At 39.8% G+C, this 23,845-nt stretch overlaps 6 non-coding genes across 6 annotated transcripts; 2 read left to right on the forward strand and 4 right to left on the reverse strand.

Annotated features, from left to right (window-relative positions):
* Positions 1-4,984: 4,984 nt before the first annotated feature.
* On the forward strand, positions 4,985-5,057 carry TRNAT-GGU (transfer RNA threonine (anticodon GGU)). Its single transcript has one exon. It is a non-coding gene; the product is annotated as a tRNA-Thr (tRNA).
* Positions 5,058-7,893: 2,836 nt separating this feature from the next.
* On the forward strand, positions 7,894-7,966 carry TRNAT-GGU (transfer RNA threonine (anticodon GGU)). Its single transcript has one exon. It is a non-coding gene; the product is annotated as a tRNA-Thr (tRNA).
* Positions 7,967-15,533: 7,567 nt separating this feature from the next.
* Positions 15,534-15,606, reverse strand: TRNAT-GGU (transfer RNA threonine (anticodon GGU)). The gene has a single exon. It is a non-coding gene; the product is annotated as a tRNA-Thr (tRNA).
* A 2,400-nt stretch (positions 15,607-18,006) lies between these two features.
* On the reverse strand, positions 18,007-18,079 carry TRNAT-GGU (transfer RNA threonine (anticodon GGU)). The gene has a single exon. It is a non-coding gene; the product is annotated as a tRNA-Thr (tRNA).
* Positions 18,080-19,890: 1,811 nt separating this feature from the next.
* Positions 19,891-19,963, reverse strand: TRNAN-GUU (transfer RNA asparagine (anticodon GUU)). Its single transcript has one exon. It is a non-coding gene; the product is annotated as a tRNA-Asn (tRNA).
* Positions 19,964-20,332: 369 nt separating this feature from the next.
* Positions 20,333-20,405, reverse strand: TRNAT-GGU (transfer RNA threonine (anticodon GGU)). The gene has a single exon. It is a non-coding gene; the product is annotated as a tRNA-Thr (tRNA).
* Positions 20,406-23,845: the final 3,440 nt, after the last annotated feature.

Here is a 23,845-nt window from a genome sequence, read left to right on the forward strand (position 1 = left end):
TATTTATTTCATGTTTACATTAGATTCGTTTCATAAGGGCCTAAGTCAACTAGCGACTTTTTAGCCCTGCTTCGCATAGATTTTTATAACAAAACAAATAATAAAATTCTAGTAGTTAAAACTGATAATAAATTAATAAATAAATTAATTTAAAAACAAAGTTAATAATAAAAACAAAGTTTAAATCAAAAAATCAAAAAAGTTGAGCCTATTATATTATTTCGATTAATTGAATCTTAAACAGCTAATCCAAATTGAAGAGGGTTATTATCATAAAGGGTTTATTATCTAGGAGGTCCCAATTTAAATTCTTATCAGTTTTAATAATATATGTTCTTTTAGTTTGAATTTGAATAGTTTAATATTATCCAAATCTCGTATTTCTTGGGGAAGGGTGTTAAATAACATCGGACCCATATAAAATACGGAATTTAATTTTTTCGAGGTGTTACACTTGCTTACTTTAAGTGTATCTTTAGACCTAGTATAAACGATTTTGTTACCTCTGATCGTAAAGAAGGAATTCGTTAATTAATCTCTATATAATAATGTTAATGTTACAAAGTTTACTACTTCGCTTATTTTTAACAGACGAGACTTTTCGAAGAGAGGTTCCGTATGAGCAAGGAAAGGAACATTATAAATATTTCTTATGGTGCGTTTTTGGATAATTTGTATTCTCTTAATGTTATGATTAGTAGTCCAACCCCAGATGGATATCCCGTATGTAAGGGCTGAGTAGAATAAGGAGTAGTAAATTTCAAATAGTGTAGCTCTCGGGACTAAGTTTTTGCAGTGATGTATTAGTCCACAGGCTTTAGCTAGTCCCTTACATACCATGTCGACTTGAATATTCCATTTTAAGTTTTCATTTAGCCAAATCCCCATGTATTTATAATTTGTGACTCGTTTAAGAATACGACTATTAATAGTAACCTTTTCGTAAGTGTTTTTGTCGTTGCTGTTGTTGGAGAATATGATATATTCCGTTTTGTCTGTGTCAGAGTTTTTCCACAATACCTGACGAACGTTTAACTTTTGGGCTTCCGTAGCGCAATGGTTAGCGCGTTCAGCTGCTAACCGAAAGCTTGGTGGTTTGAGCCCACCCGGGAGAGATGTTGTGGGGTCTCAGATGTAACGTAAAAAGTCAAAGTTTTTCCAGAATACCTGACGAACATTTAATTTTTGGGCTTCCGTGGCGCAATTGTTAGCGCGTTCAGCTGGTAACCGACAGGTTGGTGGTTCGAGCCCACCCGGGAGAGGTGTTGTGAAGTCTCAGATGTAGCGTGAAAAGTCATAACTTTTCCACAATACCTGACAACCATTTAATTTCTGAGCTTCCGTGGCGCAATGGTTAGCGCGTTTACCTGTTAACCGAAAGGTTGGTGGTTCGAGCCCACCCGGGAGAGGTGTAATGGGGTCTCAGATGTAGCGTGAAAAGTCATAACTTTTCCACAATACCTGACAACCATTTAACTTCTGAGCTTCCGTGGCTCAATGGTTAGCGCGTTCTGCTGTTAACTAATAGTTTGGTGGTTCGAGTCTATCCGGGAGCGGTTTTGTGAGGTCTCAGATGTAACGTAAAATGTCAGAGTTTTTTCCACAATACCTGACGAACGTTTAATTTTTGGGCTTCCGTAGCGCAATGGTTAGCGTTTTCAGCGGTGAACCGAAAGTTTGGTGGTTCGAGACCACCCGGGAGAGATGTTGTGGGGTCTCAGATGTAGCGTGAAAAGTCATAACTTTTCCACAATACCTGACAACCATTTAATTTCCGAGCTTCCGTGGCTCAATGGTTAGCGCGTTCGGCTGTTAACCGAAAGGTTAGTGGTTCGGGCCCACCCACGATAGGTGTTGTGGGGTCTCAGATGTAGCGTGAAAAGTCATAACTTTTCCACAATACCTGACAACCATTTAATTTCTGAGCTTCCTTGGAGCAATGGTTAGCGCGCTCAGCTGTTATTCAAAAGGTTGGTGGTTCGAGCCCACCCGGGAGCAGTGTTGTGAGGTCTCAGATGTGACGTAAAAAGTCAGAGTTTTTCCACAATACCTGACGACCATTTAATTTTTCGCCTTCCGTGGCGCACTGGTTAGCGTGTTCGGCTGTTAACCGAAAGGGTGGTGGTTCGAGCCCACCCGGGAGAGGTGTTGTGGGGTCTCAGATGTAACGTAAAATGTCAGAGTTTTTCCAAAATACCTGACGGCCATTTAATTTTTTGGCTTCCGTGGCGCAATGGTTAGCGCGTTCGGCTGTTAACCGAAAGGTTGGTGGTTCGAGCCCAACCAGGAACTGTGTTGTGAGGTCTCAGATGTGACGTAAAAAGTTTATTTATTTCATGTTTACATTAGATTCGTTTCATAAGGGCCTAAGTCAACTAGCGACTTTTTAGCCCTGCTTCGCATAGATTTTTATAACAAAACAAATAATGAAATTCTAGTAGTTAAAACTGATAATAAATTAATAAATAAATTAATTTAAAAACAAAGTTAATAATAAAAACAAAGTTTAAATCAAAAAATCAAAAAAGTTGAGCCTATTATATTATTTCGATTAATTGAATCTTAAACAGCTAATCCAAATTGAAGAGGGTTATTATCATAAAGGGTTTATTATCTAGGAGGTCCCAATTTAAATTCTTATCAGTTTTAATAATATATGTTCTTTTAGTTTGAATTTGAATAGTTTAATATTATCCAAATCTCGTATTTCTTGGGGAAGGGTGTTAAATAGGTAATATCCTATTGGATAGAATCCCGTTGGATCGAATTCAAATTTCTAAAATTGTAGCCAAATTTAAAACAATTTATAGCCCAAAGAGCGATTTTCTACTGAATGGGAATATTTAATTGGAAGAGCTTTCGACTGAATGGGATGGGTTTACGCATATAAAATCATAGCGTTTTCCTTGAGTTGCCGGGCTCCAGTAGCGCAATGGATAAAGTGATTTGGATGATCGAAGAAGTTAAGCAGCATCGAGCGCCGTCAGTACTTGGGAGGGAGATCTCTTAATGGTAAGGTTAGATTACGTTAGGTATGGTTAGGTTAGGGTTAGACAATTTCCAAAAATGGAAGTTATTTTCTGAAATTTATTGAAGAATGTTATTGGTGAACACATATTATTTTCTGCAGTATCAAGAAGTTTAATAAGAAAATCAATTTTATTTTTAGGTTAGGTTAGGTTAGGTTAGGTTAGGTTAGGTTTGGTTAGTTTTGGTTAGGTTTGGTTAGGTTTGGTTAGGTCAGGTTAGGTTAGGTTAGGTTAGGTTAGGTTAGGTTAGGTTAGGTTAGGTTAGTTTAGTTTAGGTTAGTTTAGGTTAGGTTAGGTTAGGTTTGGTTAGGTTTGGTTAGGTTAGGTTAGGTTAGGTTTGGTTAGGTTTGGTTAGGTTAGGTTAGGTTAGGTTAGGTTAAGTTAAGTTAGGTTAGGTTAGGTTAGGTTAGTTTAGGTTAGGTTTGGATAGTTTTGGTTAGGTTTGGTTAGGTCAGGTTAGGTTAGGTTTGGTCAGGTTAGGTTAGGTTAGGTTAGGTTAGTTTAGGTTAGGTTAGGTTTGGTTAGGTTTGGTTAGGTTAGGTTAGGTTTGGTTAGGTTAGGTTAGGTTAGGTTAGGTTAGGTTAGGTTAGGTTAGGTTAGGTCAGGTTAGGTTTGGTTAGGTTTGGTTTGGTATGGTTTGGTTAGGTTTGGTTTGGTTTGGTTTGGTTTGGTTTGGTTTGGTTAGGTTTGGTTTGGTTAGGTTAGGGTTGGTTTGGTTTGGTTAGGTTTGGTTTGGTTTGGTTAGGTTTGGTTTGGTTTGGTTAGGTTTGGTTAGGTTTGGTTAGGTTTGGTTAGGTTTGGTTAGGTGTGGTTAGGTTTGGTTAGGTTTGGTTAGGTTTGGTTAGGTTAGGTTAGGTTAGGTTAGGTTAGTAATATTTTATAAATCATTTAACAATGTTACGCCTTTTCCAAAATATTGAAATTTAGCTTCATGGACTTCTCCAAAAATATGCCTTTTCCAAAACATTACTGTTATATTAGGTTACGTTTGGTTTAGTATTTTCTGCAACAACAAGAAGTTTAATAGGAAAATCAATAGAAAAATAGGATTGAAAGGAAAATTCATGATTGGAAAACCGCCCAAATTGCGGTATTCGGTCTAATGGGATTCGGTCGAACGAGACATTCGATCCAATGGTATTCGACTCAATGGTAGACAATCGTTAAATAACATCGGACCCATATAAAATACGGAATTTAATTTTTTCGAGGTGTTACACTTGCTTACACTAAGTGTATCTTTAGACCTAGTATAAACGATTTTGTTAGCTCTGATCGTAAAGAAGGAATTCGTTAATTAATCTCTATATAATAATGTTAATGTTACAAAGTTTACTACTTCGCTTATTTTTAACAGACGAGACTTTTCGAAGAGAGGTTCCGTATGAGCAAGGAAAGGAACATTATAAATATTTCTTATGGTGCGTTTTTGGATAATTTGTATTCTCTTAATGTTATGATTAGTAGTCCAACCCCAGATGGATATCCCGTATGTAAGGGCTGAGTAGAATAAGGAGTAGTAAATTTCAAATAGTGTAGCTCTCGGGACTAAGTTTTTGCAGTGATGTATTAGTCCACAGGCTTTAGCTAGTCCCTTACATACCATGTCGACTTGAATATTCCATTTTAAGTTTTCATTTAGCCAAATCCCCATGTATTTATAATTTGTGACTCGTTTAAGAATACGACTATTAATAGTAACCTTTTCGTAAGTGTTTTTGTCGTTGCTGTTGTTGGAGAATATGATATATTCCGTTTTGTCTGTGTCAGAGTTTTTCCACAATACCTGACGAACGTTTAACTTTTGGGCTTCCGTAGCGCAATGGTTAGCGCGTTCAGCTGCTAACCGAAAGCTTGGTGGTTTGAGCCCACCCGGGAGAGATGTTGTGGGGTCTCAGATGTAACGTAAAAAGTCAAAGTTTTTCCAGAATACCTGAAAAACATTTAATTTTTGGGCTTCCGTGGCGCAATGGTTAGCGCGTTCAGCTGGTAACCGAAAGGTTGGTGGTTCGAGCCCACCCGGGAGAGGTGTTGTGAAGTCTCAGATGTAGCGTGAAAAGTCATAACTTTTCCACAATACCTGACAACCATTTAACTTCTGAGCTTCCGTGGCTCAATGGTTAGCGCGTTCGGCTGTTAACTAATAGTTTGGTGGTTCGAGTCTATCCGGGAGCGGTTTTGTGAGGTCTCAGATGTAACGTAAAATGTCAGAGTTTTTTCCACAATACCTGACGAACGTTTAATTTTTGGGCTTCCGTAGCGAAATGGTTAGCGCGTTCGGCTGTTAACCGAAAGGTTGTTGGTTCGAGCCCACCCAGGAGAGGTGTTGTGGGGTCTCAGATGTAGCGTGAAAAGTCATAACTTTTCCACAATACCTGACAACCATTTAATTTCCGAGCTTCCGTGGCTCAATGGTTAGCGCGTTCGGCTGTTAACCGAAAGGTTGGTGGTTCGAGCCCACCCGGGAGCAGTGTTGTGTGTAGGACTGTTCACGACCGAGCTGAGCGAGCTTTTTAAAAGCTCGGCTCGGCTCGAGTCAAAAAAACGGCGGCTCGGCTCGAGTCGAGCCGAGCTGGGTCTTGGCTCGGCTCTAGCTCGGCTCGGCTCGAAAATGATCGAGCCGAGCCGAGCTGGCTCGATTAATATATACATGTTTTAAAAAATTGCTACTACCAACGTCAAACTTGAGAGCGACTGTAAATACCATCTCATGTTTAGGAATTTAGTGGTTCAGTAAAACCCGCTCGGTAAAATATGCTCAAGGTTAGAGACGAGAAATTTTTCCCACGCTTTATTAAGTTTATTTCATGTAAAAATACAACGGAACACTATTGGTGGAGAGAATTAAGACTTAAAGGAAAGCACTATATAAGTGACTAAGCTCGCGAGCCGGCTCGCGAGTCGTAGTGGCTCGATGCCTGTCGGCTCGGCTCGGCTCGACCATAAAAAAGCTCGCTCGTTAATTAATCGAGCCGCAAAAGTGGCGGCTCGGCTCGGCTCGAACTCGGCTCGCTCGTCACGAGCCCGAGCTGGCTCGAGCTCGTGAACAGTCCTAGTTGTGTGGTCCCAGATGTGACGTAAAAAGTCGGAGATTTTCCACAATACCTGACGACCATTCAATTTTTGGGCTTCCGTTGCGCAATGGTTAGCGCGTTCGGCTGTTAACCGAAAGGTTAGTGGTTCGGGCCCACCCAGGATAGGTGTTGTGGGGTCTCAGATGTAGCGTGAAAAGTCATAACTTTTCCACAATACCTGACAACCATTTAATTTCTGAGCTTCCTTGGAGCAATGGTTAGCGCGCTCAGCTGTTATTCAAAAGGTTGGTGGTTCGAGCCCACCCGGGAGCAGTGTTGTGAGGTCTCAGATGTGACGTAAAAAGTCAGAGTTTTTCCACAATACCTGACGACCATTTAATTTTTCGCCTTCCGTGGCTCACTGGTTAGCGTGTTCGGCTGTTAACCGAAAGGTTGGTGGTTCGAGCCCACCCGGGAGAGGTGTTGTGGGGTCTCAGATGTAACGTAAAATGTCAGAGTTTTTCCACAATACCTGACGGCCATTTAATTTTTTGGCTTCCGTGGCGCAATGGTTAGCGCGTTCGGCTGTTAACCGAAAGGTTGGTGGTTCGAGCCCAACCAGGAACTGTGTTGTGAGGTCTCAGATGTGACGTAAAAAGTTTATTTATTTCATGTTTACATTAGATTCGTTTCATAAGGGCCTAAGTCAACTAGCGACTTTTTAGCCCTGCTTCGCATAGATTTTTATAACAAAACAAATAATAAAATTCTAGTAGTTAAAACTGATAATAAATTAATAAATAAATTAATTTAAAAACAAAGTTAATAATAAAAACAAAGTTTAAATCAAAAAATCAAAAAAGTTGAGCCTATTATATTATTTCGATTAATTGAATCTTAAACAGCTAATCCAAATTGAAGAGGGTTATTATCATAAAGGGTTTATTATCTAGGAGGTCCCAATTTAAATTCTTATCAGTTTTAATAATATATGTTCTTTTAGTTTGAATTTGAATAGTTTAATATTATCCAAATCTCGTATTTCTTGGGGAAGGGTGTTAAATAACATCGGACCCATATAAAATACGGAATTTAATTTTTTCGAGGTGTTACACTTGCTTACTTTAAGTGTATCTTTAGACCTAGTATAAACGATTTTGTTAGCTCTGATCGTAAAGAAGGAATTCGTTAATTAATCTCTATATAATAATGTTAATGTTACAAAGTTTTTTACTTCGCTTATTTTTAACAGACGAGACTTTTCGAAGAGAGGTTCCGTATGAGCAAGGAAAGGAACATTATAAATATTTCTTATGGTGCGTTTTTGGATAATTTGTATTCTCTTAATGTTATGATTAGTAGTCCAACCCCAGATGGATATCCCGTATGTAAGGGCTGAGTAGAATAAGGAGTAGTAAATTTCAAATAGTGTAGCTCTCGGGACTAAGTTTTTGCAGTGATGTATTAGTCCACAGGCTTTAGCTAGTCCCTTACATACCATGTCGACTTGAATATTCCATTTTAAGTTTTCATTTAGCCAAATCCCCATGTATTTATAATTTGTGACTCGTTTAAGAATACGACTATTAATAGTAACCTTTTCGTAAGTGTTTTTGTCGTTGCTGTTGTTGGAGAATATGATATATTCCGTTTTGTCTGTGTCAGAGTTTTTCCACAATACCTGACGAACGTTTAACTTTTGGGCTTCCGTAGCGCAATGGTTAGCGCGTTCAGCTGCTAACCGAAAGCTTGGTGGTTTGAGCCCACCCGGGAGAGATGTTGTGGGGTCTCAGATGTAACGTAAAAAGTCAAAGTTTTTCCAGAATACCTGACGAACATTTAATTTTTGGGCTTCCGTGGCGCAATGGTTAGCGCGTTCAGCTGGTAACCGAAAGGTTGGTGGTTCGAGCCCACCCGGGAGAGGTGTTGTGAAGTCTCAGATGTAGCGTGAAAAGTCATAACTTTTCCACAATACCTGACAACCATTTAATTTCTGAGCTTCCGTGGCGCAATGGTTAGCGCGTTTACCTGTTAACCGAAAGGTTGGTGGTTCGAGCCCACCCGGGAGAGGTGTAATGGGGTCTCAGATGTAGCGTGAAAAGTCATAACTTTTCCACAATACCTGACAACCATTTAACTTCTGAGCTTCCGTGGCTCAATGGTTAGCGCGTTCGGCTGTTAACTAATAGTTTGGTGGTTCGAGTCTATCCGGGAGCGGTTTTGTGAGGTCTCAGATGTAACGTAAAATGTCAGAGTTTTTTCCACAATACCTGACGAACGTTTAATTTTTGGGCTTCCGTAGCGAAATGGTTAGCGCGTTCGGCTGTTAACCGAAAGGTTGTTGGTTCGAGCCCACCCAGGAGAGGTGTTGTGGGGTCTCAGATGTAGCGTAAAAAGTCATAACTTTTCCACAATACCTGACAACCATTTAATTTCCGAGCTTCCGTGGCTCAATGGTTAGCGCGTTCGGCTGTTAACCGAAAGGTTGGTGGTTCGAGCCCACCCGGGAGCAGTGTTGTGTGGTCCCAGATGTGACGTAAAAAGTCGGAGATTTTCCACAATACCTGACGACCATTCAATTTTTGGGCTTCCGTTGCGCAATGGTTAGCGCGTTCGGCTGTTAACCGAAAGGTTAGTGGTTCGGGCCCACCCAGGATAGGTGTTGTGGGGTCTCAGATGTAGCGTGAAAAGTCATAACTTTTCCACAATACCTGACAACCATTTAATTTCTGAGCTTCCTTGGAGCAATGGTTAGCGCGCTCAGCTGTTATTCAAAAGGTTGGTGGTTCGAGCCCACCCGGGAGCAGTGTTGTGAGGTCTCAGATGTGACGTAAAAAGTCAGAGTTTTTCCACAATACCTGACGACCATTTAATTTTTCGCCTTCCGTGGCTCACTGGTTAGCGTGTTCGGCTGTTAACCGAAAGGTTGGTGGTTCGAGCCCACCCGGGAGAGGTGTTGTGGGGTCTCAGATGTAACGTAAAATGTCAGAGTTTTTCCACAATACCTGACGGCCATTTAATTTTTTGGCTTCCGTGGCGCAATGGTTAGCGCGTTCGGCTGTTAACCGAAAGGTTGGTGGTTCGAGCCCAACCAGGAACTGTGTTGTGAGGTCTCAGATGTGACGTAAAAAGTTTATTTATTTCATGTTTACATTAGATTCGTTTCATAAGGGCCTAAGTCAACTAGCGACTTTTTAGCCCTGCTTCGCATAGATTTTTATAACAAAACAAATAATAAAATTCTAGTAGTTAAAACTGATAATAAATTAATAAATAAATTAATTTAAAAACAAAGTTAATAATAAAAACAAAGTTTAAATCAAAAAATCAAAAAAGTTGAGCCTATTATATTATTTCGATTAATTGAATCTTAAACAGCTAATCCAAATTGAAGAGGGTTATTATCATAAAGGGTTTATTATCTAGGAGGTCCCAATTTAAATTCTTATCAGTTTTAATAATATATGTTCTTTTAGTTTGAATTTGAATAGTTTAATATTATCCAAATCTCGTATTTCTTGGGGAAGGGTGTTAAATAACATCGGACCCATATAAAATACGGAATTTAATTTTTTCGAGGTGTTACACTTGCTTACTTTAAGTGTATCTTTAGACCTAGTATAAACGATTTTGTTACCTCTGATCGTAAAGAAGGAATTCGTTAATTAATCTCTATATAATAATGTTAATGTTACAAAGTTTACTACTTCGCTTATTTTTAACAGACGAGACTTTTCGAAGAGAGGTTCCGTATGAGCAAGGAAAGGAACATTATAAATATTTCTTATGGTGCGTTTTTGGATAATTTGTATTCTCTTAATGTTATGATTAGTAGTCCAACCCCAGATGGATATCCCGTATGTAAGGGCTGAGTAGAATAAGGAGTAGTAAATTTCAAATAGTGTAGCTCTCGGGACTAAGTTTTTGCAGTGATGTATTAGTCCACAGGCTTTAGCTAGTCCCTTACATACCATGTCGACTTGAATATTCCATTTTAAGTTTTCATTTAGCCAAATCCCCATGTATTTATAATTTGTGACTCGTTTAAGAATACGACTATTAATAGTAACCTTTTCGTAAGTGTTTTTGTCGTTGCTGTTGTTGGAGAATATGATATATTCCGTTTTGTCTGTGTCAGAGTTTTTCCACAATACCTGACGAACGTTTAACTTTTGGGCTTCCGTAGCGCAATGGTTAGCGCGTTCAGCTGCTAACCGAAAGCTTGGTGGTTTGAGCCCACCCGGGAGAGATGTTGTGGGGTCTCAGATGTAACGTAAAAAGTCAAAGTTTTTCCAGAATACCTGACGAACATTTAATTTTTGGGCTTCCGTGGCGCAATTGTTAGCGCGTTCAGCTGGTAACCGACAGGTTGGTGGTTCGAGCCCACCCGGGAGAGGTGTTGTGAAGTCTCAGATGTAGCGTGAAAAGTCATAACTTTTCCACAATACCTGACAACCATTTAATTTCTGAGCTTCCGTGGCGCAATGGTTAGCGCGTTTACCTGTTAACCGAAAGGTTGGTGGTTCGAGCCCACCCGGGAGAGGAGTAATGGGGTCTCAGATGTAGCGTGAAAAGTCATAACTTTTCCACAATACCTGACAACCATTTAACTTCTGAGCTTCCGTGGCTCAATGGTTAGCGCGTTCTGCTGTTAACTAATAGTTTGGTGGTTCGAGTCTATCCGGGAGCGGTTTTGTGAGGTCTCAGATGTAACGTAAAATGTCAGAGTTTTTTCCACAATACCTGACGAACGTTTAATTTTTGGGCTTCCGTAGCGCAATGGTTAGCGTTTTCAGCGGTGAACCGAAAGTTTGGTGGTTCGAGACCACCCGGGAGAGATGTTGTGGGGTCTCAGATGTAGCGTGAAAAGTCATAACTTTTCCACAATACCTGACAACCATTTAATTTCCGAGCTTCCGTGGCTCAATGGTTAGCGCGTTCGGCTGTTAACCGAAAGGTTGGTGGTTCGAGCCCACCCGGGAGCAGTGTTGTGTGGTCCCAGATGTGACGTAAAAAGTCGGAGATTTTCCACAATACCTGACGACCATTCAATTTTTGGGCTTCCGTTGCGCAATGGTTAGCGCGTTCGGCTGTTAACCGAAAGGTTAGTGGTTCGGGCCCACCCAGGATAGGTGTTGTGGGGTCTCAGATGTAGCGTGAAAAGTCATAACTTTTCCACAATACCTGACAACCATTTATTTTCTGAGCTTCCTTGGAGCAATGGTTAGCGCGCTCAGCTGTTATTCAAAAGGTTGGTGGTTCGAGCCCACCCGGGAGCAGTGTTGTGAGGTCTCAGATGTGACGTAAAAAGTCAGAGTTTTTCCACAATACCTGACGACCATTTAATTTTTCGCCTTCCGTGGCTCACTGGTTAGCGTGTTCGGCTGTTAACCGAAAGGTTGGTGGTTCGAGCCCACCCGGGAGAGGTGTTGTGGGGTCTCAGATGTAACGTAAAATGTCAGAGTTTTTCCACAATACCTGACGGCCATTTAATTTTTTGGCTTCCGTGGCGCAATGGTTAGCGCGTTCGGCTGTTAACCGAAAGGTTGGTGGTTCGAGCCCAACCAGGAACTGTGTTGTGAGGTCTCAGATGTGACGTAAAAAGTTTATTTATTTCATGTTTACATTAGATTCGTTTCATAAGGGCCTAAGTCAACTAGCGACTTTTTAGCCCTGCTTCGCATAGATTTTTATAACAAAACAAATAATAAAATTCTAGTAGTTAAAACTGATAATAAATTAATAAATAAATTAATTTAAAAACAAAGTTAATAATAAAAACAAAGTTTAAATCAAAAAATCAAAAAAGTTGAGCCTATTATATTATTTCGATTAATTGAATCTTAAACAGCTAATCCAAATTGAAGAGGGTTATTATCATAAAGGGTTTATTATCTAGGAGGTCCCAATTTAAATTCTTATCAGTTTTAATAATATATGTTCTTTTAGTTTGAATTTGAATAGTTTAATATTATCCAAATCTCGTATTTCTATTCTCGAATTTGAACCACCAACCTTTCGGTTAACAGCCGAACACGCTAACCAGTGAGCCACGGAAGGCGAAAAATTAAATGGTCGTCAGGTATTGTGGAAAAACTCTGACTTTTTACGTCACATCTGAGACCTCACAACACTGCTCCCGGGTGGGCTCGAACCACCAACCTTTTGAATAACAGCTGAGCGCGCTAACCATTGCTCCAAGGAAGCTCAGAAATTAAATGGTTGTCAGGTATTGTGGAAAAGTTATGACTTTTAACGCTACATCTGAGACCCCACAACACCTATCCTGGGTGGGCCCGAACCACTAACCTTTCGGTTAACAGCCGAACGCGCTAACCATTGCGCAACGGAAGCCCAAAAATTGAATGGTCGTCAGGTATTGTGGAAAATCTCCGACTTTTTACGTCACATCTGGGACCACACAACACTGCTCCCGGGTGGGCTCGAACCACCAACCTTTCGGTTAACAGCCGAACGCGCTAACCATTGAGCCACGGAAGCTCGGAAATTAAATGGTTGTCAGGTATTGTGGAAAAGTTATGACTTTTCACGCTACATCTGAGACCCCACAACATCTCTCCCGGGTGGTCTCGAACCACCAAACTTTCGGTTCACCGCTGAAAACGCTAACCATTGCGCTACGGAAGCCCAAAAATTAAACGTTCGTCAGGTATTGTGGAAAAAACTCTGACATTTTACGTTACATCTGAGACCTCACAAAACCGCTCCCGGATAGACTCGAACCACCAAACTATTAGTTAACAGCAGAACGCGCTAACCATTGAGCCACGGAAGCTCAGAAGTTAAATGGTTGTCAGGTATTGTGGAAAAGTTATGACTTTTCACGCTACATCTGAGACCCCATTACACCTCTCCCGGGTGGGCTCGAACCACCAACCTTTCGGTTAACAGGTAAACGCGCTAACCATTGCGCCACGGAAGCTCAGAAATTAAATGGTTGTCAGGTATTGTGGAAAAGTTATGACTTTTCACGCTACATCTGAGACTTCACAACACCTCTCCCGGGTGGGCTCGAACCACCAACCTGTCGGTTACCAGCTGAACGCGCTAACAATTGCGCCACGGAAGCCCAAAAATTAAATGTTCGTCAGGTATTCTGGAAAAACTTTGACTTTTTACGTTACATCTGAGACCCCACAACATCTCTCCCGGGTGGGCTCAAACCACCAAGCTTTCGGTTAGCAGCTGAACGCGCTAACCATTGCGCTACGGAAGCCCAAAAGTTAAACGTTCGTCAGGTATTGTGGAAAAACTCTGACACAGACAAAACGGAATATATCATATTCTCCAACAACAGCAACGACAAAAACACTTACGAAAAGGTTACTATTAATAGTCGTATTCTTAAACGAGTCACAAATTATAAATACATGGGGATTTGGCTAAATGAAAACTTAAAATGGAATATTCAAGTCGACATGGTATGTAAGGGACTAGCTAAAGCCTGTGGACTAATACATCACTGCAAAAACTTAGTCCCGAGAGCTACACTATTTGAAATTTACTACTCCTTATTCTACTCAGCCCTTACATACGGGATATCCATCTAGGGTTGAACTACTAATCATAACATTAAGAGAATACAAATTATCCAAAAACGCACCATAAGAAATATTTATAATGTTCCTTTCCTTGCTCATACGGAACCTCTCTTCGAAAAGTCTCGTCTGTTAAAAATAAGCGAAGAAGTAAACTTTGTAACATTAACATTATTATATAGAGATTAATTAACGAATTCCTTCTTTACGATCAGAGGTAACAAAATCGTTTATACTAGGTCTAAAGATACACTTAAAGTAAGCAAGTGTAACACCTCGAAAAAATTAAATTCCGTATTTTATATGGGTCCGATGTTATTTAACACCCTTCCCCAAGAAATACGAGATTTGGATAATATTAAACTATTCAAATTCAAACTAAAAGAACATATATTATTGAAACTGATAAGAATTTAAATTGGGACCTCCTAGATAATAAACCCTTTATGATAATAACCCTCTTCAATTTGGATTAGCTGTTTAAGATTCAATTAATCGAAATAATATAATAGGCTCAACTTTTTTGATTTTTTGATTTAAACTTTGTTTTTATTATTAACTTTGTTTTTAAATTAATTTATTTATTAATTTATTATCAGTTTTAACTACTAGAATTTTATTATTTGTTTTGTTATAAAAATCTATGCGAAGCAGGGCTAAAAAGTCGCTAGTTGACTTAGGCCCTTATGAAACGAATCTAATGTAAACATGAAATAAATAAACTTTTTACGTCACATCTGAGACCTCACAACACAGTTCCTGGTTGGGCTCGAACCACCAACCTTTCGGTTAACAGCCGAACGCGCTAACCATTGCGCCACGGAAGCCAAAAAATTAAATGGCCGTCAGGTATTGTGGAAAAACTCTGACATTTTACGTTACATCTGAGACCCCACAACACCTCTCCCGGGTGGGCTCGAACCACCAACCTTTCGGTTAACAGCCGAACACGCTAACCAGTGAGCCACGGAAGGCGAAAAATTAAATGGTCGTCAGGTATTGTGGAAAAACTCTGACTTTTTACGTCACATCTGAGACCTCACAACACTGCTCCCGGGTGGGCTCGAACCACCAACCTTTTGAATAACAGCTGAGCGCGCTAACCATTGCTCCAAGGAAGCTCAGAAATTAAATGGTTGTCAGGTATTGTGGAAAAGTTATGACTTTTCACGCTACATCTGAGACCCCACAACACCTATCCTGGGTGGGCCCGAACCACTAACCTTTCGGTTAACAGCCGAACGCGCTAACCATTGCGCAACGGAAGCCCAAAAATTGAATGGTCGTCAGGTATTGTGGAAAATCTCCGACTTTTTACGTCACATCTGGGACCACACAACACTGCTCCCGGGTGGGCTCGAACCACCAACCTTTCGGTTAACAGCCGAACGCGCTAACCATTGAGCCACGGAAGCTCGGAAATTAAATGGTTGTCAGGTATTGTGGAAAAGTTATGACTTTTTACGCTACATCTGAGACCCCACAACACCTCTCCTGGGTGGGCTCGAACCAACAACCTTTCGGTTAACAGCCGAACGCGCTAACCATTTCGCTACGGAAGCCCAAAAATTAAACGTTCGTCAGGTATTGTGGAAAAAACTCTGACATTTTACGTTACATCTGAGACCTCACAAAACCGCTCCCGGATAGACTCGAACCACCAAACTATTAGTTAACAGCCGAACGCGCTAACCATTGAGCCACGGAAGCTCAGAAGTTAAATGGTTGTCAGGTATTGTGGAAAAGTTATGACTTTTCACGCTACATCTGAGACCCCATTACACCTCTCCCGGGTGGGCTCGAACCACCAACCTTTCGGTTAACAGGTAAACGCGCTAACCATTGCGCCACGGAAGCTCAGAAATTAAATGGTTGTCAGGTATTGTGGAAAAGTTATGACTTTTCACGCTACATCTGAGACTTCACAACACCTCTCCCGGGTGGGCTCGAACCACCAACCTTTCGGTTACCAGCTGAACGCGCTAACCATTGCGCCACGGAAGCCCAAAAATTAAATGTTCGTCAGGTATTCTGGAAAAACTTTGACTTTTTACGTTACATCTGAGACCCCACAACATCTCTCCCGGGTGGGCTCAAACCACCAAGCTTTCGGTTAGCAGCTGAACGCGCTAACCATTGCGCTACGGAAGCCCAAAAGTTAAACGTTCGTCAGGTATTGTGGAAAAACTCTGACACAGACAAAACGGAATATATCATATTCTCCAACAACAGCAACGACAAAAACACTTACGAAAAGGTTACTATTAATAGTCGTATTCTTAAACGAGTCACAAATTATAAATACATGGGGATTTGGCTAAATGAAAACTTAAAATGGAATATTCAAGTCGACATGGTATGTAAGGGACTAGCTAAAGCCTGTGGACTAATACATCACTGCAAAAACTTAGTCCCGAGAGCTACACTATTTGAAATTTACTACTCCTTATTCTACTCAGCCCTTACATACGGGATATCCATCTAGGGTTGAACTACTAATCATAACATTAAGAGAATACAAATTATCCAAAAACGCACCATAAGAAATATTTATAATGTTCCTTTCCTTGCTCATACGGAACCTCTCTTCGAAAAGTCTCGTCTGTTAAAAATAAGCGAAGAAGTAAACTTTGTAACATTAACATTATTATATAGAGATTAATTAACGAATTCCTTCTTTACGATCAGAGGTAACAAAATCGTTTATACTAGGTCTAAAGATACACTTAAAGTAAGCAAGTGTAACACCTCGAAAAAATTAAATTCCGTATTTTATATGGGTCCGATGTTATTTAACACCCTTCCCCAAGAAATACGAGATTTGGATAATATTAAACTATTCAAATTCAAACTAAAAGAACATATATTATTGAAACTGATAAGAATTTAAATTGGGACCTCCTAGATAATAAACCCTTTATGATAATAACCCTCTTCAATTTGGATTAGCTGTTTAAGATTCAATTAATCGAAATAATATAATAGGCTCAACTTTTTTGATTTTTTGATTTAAACTTTGTTTTTATTATTAACTTTGTTTTTAAATTAATTTATTTATTAATTTATTATCAGTTTTAACTACTAGAATTTTATTATTTGTTTTGTTATAAAAATCTATGCGAAGCAGGGCTAAAAAGTCGCTAGTTGACTTAGGCCCTTATGAAACGAATCTAATGTAAACATGAAATAAATAAACTTTTTACGTCACATCTGAGACCTCACAACACAGTTCCTGGTTGGGCTCGAACCACCAACCTTTCGGTTAACAGCCGAACGCGCTAACCATTGCGCCACGGAAGCCAAAAAATTAAATGGCCGTCAGGTATTGTGGAAAAACTCTGACATTTTACGTTACATCTGAGACCCCACAACACCTCTCCCGGGTGGGCTCGAACCACCAACCTTTCGGTTAACAGCCGAACACGCTAACCAGTGAGCCACGGAAGGCGAAAAATTAAATGGTCGTCAGGTATTGTGGAAAAACTCTGACTTTTTACGTCACATCTGAGACCTCACAACACTGCTCCCGGGTGGGCTCGAACCACCAACCTTTTGAATAACAGCTGAGCGCGCTAACCATTGCTCCAAGGAAGCTCAGAAATTAAATGGTTGTCAGGTATTGTGGAAAAGTTATGACTTTTCACGCTACATCTGAGACCCCACAACACCTATCCTGGGTGGGCCCGAACCACTAACCTTTCGGTTAACAGCCGAACGCGCTAACCATTGCGCAACGGAAGCCCAAAAATTGAATGGTCGTCAGGTATTGTGGAAAATCTCCGACTTTTTACGTCACATCTGGGACCACACAACACTGCTCCCGGGTGGGCTCGAACCACCAACCTTTCGGTTAACAGCCGAACGCGCTAACCATTGAGCCACGGAAGCTCGGAAATTAAATGGTTGTCAGGTATTGTGGAAAAGTTATGACTTTTTACGCTACATCTGAGACCCCACAACACCTCTCCTGGGTGGGCTCGAACCAACAACCTTTCGGTTAACAGCCGAACGCGCTAACCATTTCGCTACGGAAGCCCAAAAATTAAACGTTCGTCAGGTATTGTGGAAAAAACTCTGACATTTTACGTTACATCTGAGACCTCACAAAACCGCTCCCGGATAGACTCGAACCACCAAACTATTAGTTAACAGCCGAACGCGCTAACCATTGAGCCACGGAAGCTCAGAAGTTAAATGGTTGTCAGGTATTGTGGAAAAGTTATGACTTTTCACGCTACATCTGAGACCCCATTACACCTCTCCCGGGTGGGCTCGAACCACCAACCTTTCGGTTAACAGGTAAACGCGCTAACCATTGCGCCACGGAAGCTCAGAAATTAAATGGTTGTCAGGTATTGTGGAAAAGTTATGACTTTTCACGCTACATCTGAGACTTCACAACACCTCTCCCGGGTGGGCTCGAACCACCAACCTTTCGGTTACCAGCTGAACGCGCTAACCATTGCGCCACGGAAGCCCAAAAATTAAATGTTCGTCAGGTATTCTGGAAAAACTTTGACTTTTTACGTTACATCTGAGACCCCACAACATCTCTCCCGGGTGGGCTCAAACCACCAAGCTTTCGGTTAGCAGCTGAACGCGCTAACCATTGCGCTACGGAAGCCCAAAAGTTAAACGTTCGTCAGGTATTGTGGAAAAACTCTGACACAGACAAAACGGAATATATCATATTCTCCAACAACAGCAACGACAAAAACACTTACGAAAAGGTTACTATTAATAGTCGTATTCTTAAACGAGTCACAAATTATAAATACATGGGGATTTGGCTAAATGAAAACTTAAAATGGAATATTCAAGTCGACATGGTATGTAAGGGACTAGCTAAAGCCTGTGGACTAATACATCACTGCAAAAACTTAGTCCCGAGAGCTACACTATTTGAAATTTACTACTCCTTATTCTACTCAGCCCTTACATACGGGATATCCATCTGGGGTTGGACTACTAATCATAACATTAAGAGAATACAAATTATCCAAAAACGCACCATAAGAAATATTTATAATGTTCCTTTCCTTGCTCATACGGAACCTCTCTTCGAAAAGTCTCGTCTGTTAAAAATAAGCGAAGTAGTAAACTTTGTAACATTAACATTATTATATAGAGATTAATTAACGAATTCCTTCTTTACGATCAGAGCTAACAAAATCGTTTATACTAGGTCTAAAGATACACTTAAAGTAAGCAAGTGTAACACCTCGAAAAAATTAAATTCCGTATTTTATATGGGTCCGATGTTATTTAACACCCTTCCCCAAGAAATACGAGATTTGGATAATATTAAACTATTCAAATTCAAACTAAAAGAACATATATTATTAAAACTGATAAGAATTTAAATTGGGACCTCCTAGATAATAAACCCTTTATGATAATAACCCTCTTCAATTTGGATTAGCTGTTTAAGATTCAATTAATCGAAATAATATAATAGGCTCAACTTTTTTGATTTTTTGATTTAAACTTTGTTTTTATTATTAACTTTGTTTTTAAATTAATTTATTTATTAATTTATTATCAGTTTTAACTACTAGAATTTTATTATTTGTTTTGTTATAAAAATCTATGCGAAGCAGGGCTAAAAAGTCGCTAGTTGACTTAGGCCCTTATGAAACGAATCTAATGTAAACATGAAATAAATAAACTTTTTACGTCACATCTGAGACCTCACAACACAGTTCCTGGTTGGGCTCGAACCACCAGCCTTTCGGTTAACAGCCGAACGCGCTAACCATTGCGCCACGGAAGCCAAAAAATTAAATGGCCGTCAGGTATTGTGGAAAAACTCTGACATTTTACGTTACATCTGAGACCCCACAACACCTCTCCCGGGTGGGCTCGAACCACCAACCTTTCGGTTAACAGCCGAACACGCTAACCAGTGAGCCACGGAAGGCGAAAAATTAAATGGTCGTCAGGTATTGTGGAAAAACTCTGACTTTTTACGTCACATCTGAGACCTCACAACACTGCTCCCGGGTGGGCTCGAACCACCAACCTTTTGAATAACAGCTGAGCGCGCTAACCATTGCTCCAAGGAAGCTCAGAAATTAAATGGTTGTCAGGTATTGTGGAAAAGTTATGACTTTTCACGCTACATCTGAGACCCCACAACACCTATCCTGGGTGGGCCCGAACCACTAACCTTTCGGTTAACAGCCGAACGCGCTAACCATTGCGCAACGGAAGCCCAAAAATTGAATGGTCGTCAGGTATTGTGGAAAATCTCCGACTTTTTACGTCACATCTGGGACCACACAACACTGCTCCCGGGTGGGCTCGAACCACCAACCTTTCGGTTAACAGCCGAACGCTCTAACCATTGAGCCACGGAAGCTCGGAAATTAAATGGTTGTCAGGTATTGTGGAAAAGTTATGACTTTTCACGCTACATCTGAGACCCCACAACACCTCTCCTGGGTGGGCTCGAACCAACAACCTTTCGGTTAACAGCCGAACGCGCTAACCATTTCGCTACGGAAGCCCAAAAATTAAACGTTCGTCAGGTATTGTGGAAAAAACTCTGACATTTTACGTTACATCTGAGACCTCACAAAACCGCTCCCGGATAGACTCGAACCACCAAACTATTAGTTAACAGCCGAACGCGCTAACCATTGAGCCACGGAAGCTCAGAAGTTAAATGGTTGTCAGGTATTGTGGAAAAGTTATGACTTTTCACGCTACATCTGAGACTTCACAACACCTCTCCCGGGTGGGCTCGAACCACCAACCTTTCGGTTACCAGCTGAACGCGCTAACCATTGCGCCACGGAAGCCCAAAAATTAAATGTTCGTCAGGTATTCTGGAAAAACTTTGACTTTTTACGTTACATCTGAGACCCCACAACATCTCTCCCGGGTGGGCTCAAACCACCAAGCTTTCGGTTAGCAGCTGAACGCGCTAACCATTGCGCTACGGAAGCCCAAAAGTTAAACGTTCGTCAGGTATTGTGGAAAAACTCTGACACAGACAAAACGGAATATATCATATTCTCCAACAACAGCAACGACAAAAACACTTACGAAAAGGTTACTATTAATAGTCGTATTCTTAAACGAGTCACAAATTATAAATACATGGGGATTTGGCTAAATGAAAACTTAAAATGGAATATTCAAGTCGACATGGTATGTAAGGGACTAGCTAAAGCCTGTGGACTAATACATCACTGCAAAAACTTAGTCCCGAGAGCTACACTATTTGAAATTTACTACTCCTTATTCTACTCAGCCCTTACATACGGGATATCCATCTGGGGTTGGACTACTAATCATAACATTAAGAGAATACAAATTATCCAAAAACGCACCATAAGAAATATTTATAATGTTCCTTTCCTTGCTCATACGGAACCTCTCTTCGAAAAGTCTCGTCTGTTAAAAATAAGCGAAGTAGTAAACTTTGTAACATTAACATTATTATATAGAGATTAATTAACGAATTCCTTCTTTACGATCAGAGCTAACAAAATCGTTTATACTAGGTCTAAAGATACACTTAGTGTAAGCAAGTGTAACACCTCGAAAAAATTAAATTCCGTATTTTATATGGGTCCGATGTTATTTAACGATTGTCTACCATTGAGTCGAATACCATTGGATCGAATGTCTCGTTCGACCGAATCCCATTAGACCGAATACCGCAATTTGGGCGGTTTTCCAATCATGAATTTTCCTTTCAATCCTATTTTTCTATTGATTTTCCTATTAAACTTCTTGTTGTTGCAGAAAATACTAAACCAAACGTAACCTAATATAACAGTAATGTTTTGGAAAAGGCATATTTTTGGAGAAGTCCATGAAGCTAAATTTCAATATTTTGGAAAAGGCGTAACATTGTTAAATGATTTATAAATTATTACTAACCTAATTTAACCAAACCTAAGTTAACATAGAAGTAATGTTTTGGAAAAGGCATATAATTTGAGAAGTCAATGAAGCTAAACATCAATATTTTGGAAAAGGCGTAACATTGTTAAATGAATTATAAAATATTACTAACCTAACCTAACCTAACCAAACCAAACCAAACCTAACCTAACATAACAGTAATGTTTTGGAAAAGGCATATTATTTGAGAAGTCAATGAAGCTAAATTTCAATATTTTGGAAAAGGCGTAACATTGTTAAATGATTTATAAAATATTACTAACCTAACCTAACCTAACCTAACCTAACCAAACCTAACCAAACCTAACCAAACCTAACCACACCTAACCAAACCTAACCAAACCTAACCAAACCTAACCAAACCTAACCAAACCAAACCAAACCTAACCAAACCAAACCAAACCTAACCAAACCAAACCAACCCTAACCTAACCAAACCAAACCTAACCAAACCAAACCAAACCAAACCAAACCAAACCAAACCTAACCAAACCATACCAAACCAAACCTAACCAAACCTAACCTGACCTAACCTAACCTAACCTAACCTAACCTAACCTAACCTAACCTAACCAAACCTAACCTAACCTAACCAAACCTAACCAAACCTAACCTAACCTAAACTAACCTAACCTAACCTAACCTAACCTGACCAAACCTAACCTAACCTGACCTAACCAAACCTAACCAAAACTATCCAAACCTAACCTAAACTAACCTAACCTAACCTAACCTAACTTAACTTAACCTAACCTAACCTAACCTAACCTAACCAAACCTAACCAAACCTAACCTAACCTAACCTAACCAAACCTAACCAAACCTAACCTAACCTAACCTAAACTAACCTAACCTAAACTAACCTAACCTAACCTAACCTAACCTAACCTAACCTAACCTAACCTAACCTGACCTAACCAAACCTAACCAAACCTAACCAAAACTAACCAAACCTAACCTAACCTAACCTAACCTAACCTAACCTAACCTAACCTAACCTAAAAATAAAATTGATTTTCTTATTAAACTTCTTGATACTGCAGAAAATAATATGTGTTCACCAATAACATTCTTCAATAAATTTCAGAAAATAACTTCCATTTTTGGAAATTGTCTAACCCTAACCTAACCATACCTAACGTAATCTAACCTTACCATTAAGAGATCTCCCTCCCAAGTACTGACGGCGCTCGATGCTGCTTAACTTCTTCGATCATCCAAATCACTTTATCCATTGCGCTACTGGAGCCCGGCAACTCAAGGAAAACGCTATGATTTTATATGCGTAAACCCATCCCATTCAGTCGAAAGCTCTTCCATTTAAATATTCCCATTCAGTAGAAAATCGCTCTTTGGGCTATAAATTGTTTTAAATTTGGCTACAATTTTAGAAATTTGAATTCGATCCAACGGGATTCTATCCAATAGGATATTACCTATTTAACACCCTTCCCCAAGAAATACGAGATTTGGATAATATTAAACTATTCAAATTCAAACTAAAAGAACATATATTATTAAAACTGATAAGAATTTAAATTGGGACCTCCTAGATAATAAACCCTTTATGATAATAACCCTCTTCAATTTGGATTAGCTGTTTAAGATTCAATTAATCGAAATAATATAATAGGCTCAACTTTTTTGATTTTTTGATTTAAACTTTGTTTTTATTATTAACTTTGTTTTTAAATTAATCTATTTATTAATTTATTATCAGTTTTAACTACTAGAATTTTATTATTTGTTTTGTTATAAAAATCTATGCGAAGCAGGGCTAAAAAGTCGCTAGTTGACTTAGGCCCTTATGAAACGAATCTAATGTAAACATGAAATAAATAAACTTTTTACGTCACATCTGAGACCTCACAACACAGTTCCTGGTTGGGCTCGAACCACCAACCTTTCGGTTAACAGCCGAACGCGCTAACCATTGCGCCACGGAAGCCAAAAAATTAAATGTTCGTCAGGTATTGTGGAAAAAATTTGGCTTTTAACGTTACATCTGAGACGCCACAACACCTCTCCTGGGTGGGCTCGAACCAACAACCTTTCGGTTAACAGCCGAACGCGCTAAACATTGCGCCACGGAAGCCCAAAAATTAAATGTTCGTCAGATATTGTGGAAAAAACTCTGACATTTTACGTTACATCTGAGACCTCACAACACCGCTCCCGGATAGACTCGAACCACCAACCTATTAGTTAAAAGCCGTACGCGCTAACCATTGCGCCACGGAAGCCCAAAAATTAAATGGTCGTCAGGTATTGTGGAAAAACTCTGACATTTTACGTTACATCTGAGACCTCACAACACCGCTCCCGG

Source organism: Phalangium opilio, unplaced genomic scaffold (genome assembly GCF_054372755.1).
Source record: "Phalangium opilio isolate 3A_F unplaced genomic scaffold, DU_Popi_V2 ptg000209l_1, whole genome shotgun sequence".
NCBI classification, from domain to species: Eukaryota; Metazoa; Arthropoda; class Arachnida; order Opiliones; family Phalangiidae; genus Phalangium; species Phalangium opilio.